General features: G+C 43.0%; 1 long non-coding RNA gene across 1 annotated transcript; it reads left to right on the top strand.

Moving 5' to 3' along the window:
- Positions 1–3,096: 3,096 nt before the first annotated feature.
- Positions 3,097–4,902, top strand: LOC307078895. The gene is made up of 3 exons (XR_013812015.1): positions 3,097–3,353; positions 3,940–4,478; positions 4,561–4,902. It is a non-coding gene; the product is annotated as an uncharacterized lncRNA (long non-coding RNA).
- The last annotated feature ends 647 nt before the right edge of the window (positions 4,903–5,549 follow it).

Genomic DNA, 5,549 nt, shown 5'->3' with positions numbered 1-5,549 from the left:
TGAGTGATACAACACTTGCATGTGCTCGGAGCCCAAATCTTTACACAGCTTTGAGAAGCAGCGGCTGTTTTTTGCACTACGTTTTATGTGGTTCACCACTTTGATTACATCTTTCATGGCCTCGTCGAGCACCGGCACCATATCCTTGGCCGCCAGCGCTTCACGGTGCAAAAAACAGTGGTTCCATGTCGCATCAGGTGCTCTCTCCAGAATTTGCTTCACCACACCGGAATGTTTCCCGGTCATGGCAGCAGCGCCATCAGTTGTGATTCCCACGCAGTATTCCCAGCTCAGGCCCACTAAGCTCAAATACAAATCCACAGTGTTGAAAATGTCCTCTGCCTTTGTAGTGGTAGGGAGATCTCTGCTGCAGAGAAACTGTTCCTGCACATCACCATCCCATACGTGTCTCACATAAACCGACAAAATAGCATGGCTAGCTATATCGGTGGATTCGTCCATCTGCAGGGCATAGTAGGGGCTTGCTTGGACGCGGGCTGTGGTCTGTTCTTTAATATTACAAGACATGTCCTGAATACGTCGAGCTACAGTATCATTGGACAGCGGTATGGTTTTCAACCTGTCTGCCGCTGATTGACCCAGCACCTCTCTCACCATATCCATGGCTGCAGGTAAAATAAGCTCTTCGGCTATTGTGTGGGGTTTCTTCGCCTTCGCAATACGGTGAGCTACGTGGTAAGAGGCACGGAGAGCTTCCTCTTGTTTGGAGCAAGACGCTGTCAGACACTTCTGTGAACTCTTCAGCTTCTGGAGGTGTCTTTGAAAAAACTCCACCGGCTTGTCTTTACATGCAGGATGTTTAGTATCCAAATGGCGCTTCAGTTTTGATGGTTTCATGCTCTCATTTGCAAGCACTTCATTACATATAACACACTGGGGTTTCTGTCCCTTATTATCCTCAATGAACGAAAATCCGCATTTTAAATACGCCGGGTCATATTTACGCTTCGCCATCGCAACACAAATTTAAAGTGAGCGTCAATCAAATGGTTACCATGGCTACCGCGCCTAAGCGGCTGCACGTGTCTGACGCGTGCCTTTCAAAATAAATAATTTTCCAAAATAAAAGACATGTCACATCAGATGCGCATTAAATATTATTTACTTTTTTTGACCAGCTGTCCGCGACCCATCCAGAACGGGTCTGCGACCCACTTTTGGGTCACGACCCACCAGTTGAGAACCACTGCTGTAGGGTACTTCTCAAAGAAGTTCAACAGCAGCCAGACACGCTACTCTACAATAGAGCAGGAGACGTTGGCCTTACTGCTTGCACTGCAGTTCTTTGAGGTATATGTGGGGTCTAGTGTGGAGCCTGTGGTTGTATACACAGACCACAACCCACTGGTTTTTTTTGCACCGTATGTATAACCACAACCACCGCTTAATGCGGTGGTCTCTGGTTATGCAAAGTTATAATTTAGTAATCCGCCATAAGAAAGGCGCTGATAATGTTTTTGCTGATGCCCTTTCTCGTGTTTAGCCTGTTGCAGGTGGTTATTTTGTGAAAGGGGAGCAATGATGGAATCTGGTTACATGGGGATGGTGTGGGTTATCGTCAGCCATGGGCTGACTCTTTATGGGGGGGAAGTGTTACGGCTGGGGTTTATGTATGTTTGTAGGCATGTCTTGTTTGGTTCTGTTTTGTGGTGTTTTTGTCTCCCTCCTGTTACTTCTCAGATCTACCCCTGGTTTCAGTCACCATCATTCACCCCACCTGTTCCTGATCAGCAATCAAGCTTCCCCTCACCTGATATATAGTCCCCTTTGTGTTCAGTTCGGGAGGAAGTTTTTTGGGGATCAAGTGAGGACAGGAGGATACACCACTACATCTTGCATCACGTAGGTTTTACCCGTTGTTACAACCCTAGATTAGAGTGTGCACCACCCACTGTATTTTTGGGTGCTTAGCACCTGTCAAGGGGATGGGTTTTTATTTATTTTTGTTTACTTTGGTGCCACTGTTAGTCCTCCTTGACCCCTGGGTTGCTTGTTTTTTTTTGTAAATAAACATTATTGTTTGATACCTGGTTTCACGGTTTTGTGTCATTGCACCCTCACCCTACGTCTGTTGCCTTATGTTGCGCCCTTCTAACGAGTCACCACCAGGGGGCGTAACACTGGGTAATGAAATTCTTAATTTGCAAGTTCCCTTCACACAAAATATACTTAAAATAAAGTAGATAAACTAAACTACTAATAAATTCTGTACAAAGAGCAGAATTTAGTTAAACAAAAACAGTTAAATATAAAGAAAGGTAAATATAAGATGCTGTTTAGCATGTGCAATGTTCGCATACAGCAGAAGGCCCTGAAATACATTGAAGTATAGAAGTTTGAATATATACATTGGATATTGAATATTATTAGTATTACGTATTTTAAGCACATAAGCTACCCCCGCATAGCCACAAGGAAGCAGGATCGAACACACAACCTGCATTACCTCCACTTAGCCACAAGGAAGCAGGATCAAACATAAGCTGTAATTACTATACATAGCCACAAGGGGAGCAGGACCAACATATAAGCTGCGATAACTACTCCAGCCACAGAGGGCAGCACCTTTAGACAGGTGAGGAAGCCGGAGCCAATAAGTCACATAGGCCACGCCTACTTCACATAGACCACGCTCAGAGCTATAGAGAGAGAGTTGCGACACGCTATGATCTCGCCGACAGGGTGGTCACGTGGTTCATGTAAGCCTCAATAGTTCCAAACACGCCGCGCTTTCAATGTTATTCTATGGGACGACAGCAGAGATTTCAATATTGAATGGTAAATATGAATGAAAAAACACATACAAGTATTTGTCTGACTGTTATTATTTTTTTATTGCATTATTGCATATTTGTAAATGTCTGTTTTAGAGTGGTAGGTGGACAACTGAAAGCTATTAGATACGTTTTTAAGTTTTGGGGGGAAAGCTTCACGTTCGTGTTAGCATACTGGCCTAACCTTAACTTTTACCTTATAGACGGTGGGCCGAGACGCCGTATCAGCTTTAGTTTTTGAAAATAATGATCCCCATGGAGGGAGAACCTGGATCTTTGAAGTTTTAAAGTTTATTTTTTTCTCAATCAGATTTTCCTTGTTGGCACTCGTAATTCTTGCACATTTTTTCATAATCATAGTTTAAAGTTCGTTAAATTTTCAGGCAAACGCGGCAGCCTACTATGTCAGTGGAACCAATGGCACGCAGCGCTACAAATCACGTGATGTTATTAAACCAATCAGACGGAGATGCTAGGAACAGCTGTTGATCTAAACATTTACCTGGTGGACACATCACGAAATATTATAAGCTAAATAAGAAGCTTACACGTGTGTGGGTAAGTATTAATGTTGTTGGAAAATGCTAGCTATGTGCTAGTTATTTGTATAACCTTTGCGAGGCGGCGTGAGCTTCACGCGTGAAGCGTAGGAGACCTGAATCTATATTTCAATATCACTGACTATTCTCATCGAGTTTATATTAACATTATTCATGTCACACGATGTGAATAACCCAAATTGTTGGAGGTTAAGCTGTGGCAATTTGGCAGCTGGCCAGCGTCATTAAGAGCTTGTTAAGCCACGCACTCAGTATAAGTGTGTGAGTATAAGTAACGTTACTTGTTATTATATTGGTGTTGCCGTTATACCCAGAGAGAGGGATAACAGAAGGAATTTAAATGATCTAAAGACATGGTTCTCTGTGGTATACCCCAGTCAGCAAATTTCAAACAGTGAAGTAAACCCCCCTGAAATGTTGTTGAGCATAATGGCATGTTTTAATAGTTAGGCTAATAATGTATTGATTCATTAGATAAAAATGGACCTTTCTGTCTAAGTTTAAATTGTATTTAAACCAGCTTCGTGCCATATCAATTATGTGAAAGATGAATTCAACTAATGGAGTAACAATATTTCCACTAGGTGATACTCCCATGGCAGACAATGAGAAATGGTGCTCAAACCATACACTGTTGGTGAGTTAACTTTTATTCTAATATCTAACTGTTAATAAATCAGAATGCTTGGTAACATATTTACAGAAACAAATAACATTAACATGAACAGTACTCTTGTTTTCACCATGTGTTCTTGAACACGGCACTGGTTGATGAAGGGTGTTAGCCTCTCATGCTGGCCCTGGAACCACTAGTCATCTTCAAATGACCTATTGCCACAGTTTGTGCATTGGCACAGGTTTGTACATGGCAGCTCATGCATTTTGCAAGTGCACCTGCCCTTAACACAGTTTGTTTTTTTACAAGAGCAGTGCACCAGTTCAAGGATTGCCTCTGGAGCTGGGGGAAGGGTCATCCAGTCCACTTCTAAGAATTCTCCTGCCATCTTCCAGCCATGACATTCAGGGGCAGGAATATCAGGCCTACAGTCAAGGCTCCTTCTGTGGACTGCAGCCTGATAGTTAGCACGCTGGATGTGCTTGTCCAAGCAGTCTTTGTTTGGAGGTAAGTCTCTCTCAGAGCACTTTCCTGACTTGAACAGCTTAACTCTTGCCTTGTTAACATCCATACACTCCTGATCATACAGGTCACATGTGAAAGCCTCCACTGCCTTGCAGAACTCTGGGGATGGAGAGAAACTTGTTCCTAGTTCTCTAAACAGGGTGATGTATTGTCTCTGGGAAATGAGCTTTTTATATGCTTTGGTTTTCCCCACCCCATATATAGCGCTCACAGTGTCACATCCAGAGAATGCATGCAGACCCACAAGCGCATCACATTTGTCTTCCCCGAGGTGGGCATGAAGCCTATTGATGTCAATAATATGTGGATTTCTGCCTTTGACTGTGTGAAAGTACAGGTGACCATCAATTTTGCTGCAGAACCCAAGAGCCAGCACAAAGACATCGGTGTCTGGGCTCTTGATTACCAGGTCACTGCTGTATTTTGCTGCATGCAACAAAAGTCTGGTGTCTGCTTCCTCCTGACTTGTCTCCAGGTCTTGAACCCGCAGTATTTGAAGTTCGTTTTTGCTTCCATTCATCTTTATAGCATGACATTTGTCCCCATGCCCAATAATGACTGTCGTGTTTCCTATTATTTTTTTTGCAGATGTGCTCCAGTGATGGAAGAAATACTCCAACAAGTTTTCTTTATTTTGCCCACATGCCAGGAATTTTCTCCACTGTTTTGGTGTTTTTTGATCATCACCATATATTTTAATTTTTTGATAGCCTTCTTCTGCTCGCCTGTTTCGCTCAGCATGTTTGATGCTATGGTGTTTGTATGTGTCACACACAAAATGGAGCTCTGTTGACTTGGTTTCCTTGGCTGAGTTGACCAGTGTCCTCAGTACATGGTCAGCATATAGGCCAAATGTTGGCTGTGGCTTTAGCTGCTGCACCAGAGCCTTTCCAACAACAATTAATCTGGCAAACAGGTTTCGGTGTGATTTCAGTGCGATTTCTTTTCCTTTGATTTTTGTGCTTGTACTGTGGCCAGTATCTTTGAACGTTTTCATTTTCATTTTCTTTATAGGGTCATGGAATGATCTCTTTGTCGTGGCAATCCTTGTCT

Source organism: Pollachius pollachius (assembly GCF_949987615.1).
Source record: "Pollachius pollachius genome assembly, chromosome: 8".
Lineage (NCBI taxonomy): Eukaryota > Metazoa > Chordata > Actinopteri > Gadiformes > Gadidae > Pollachius > Pollachius pollachius.
Note: the sequence above shows the minus strand (reverse complement) of the source record. Positions and strands in the feature narration are given on the sequence as shown.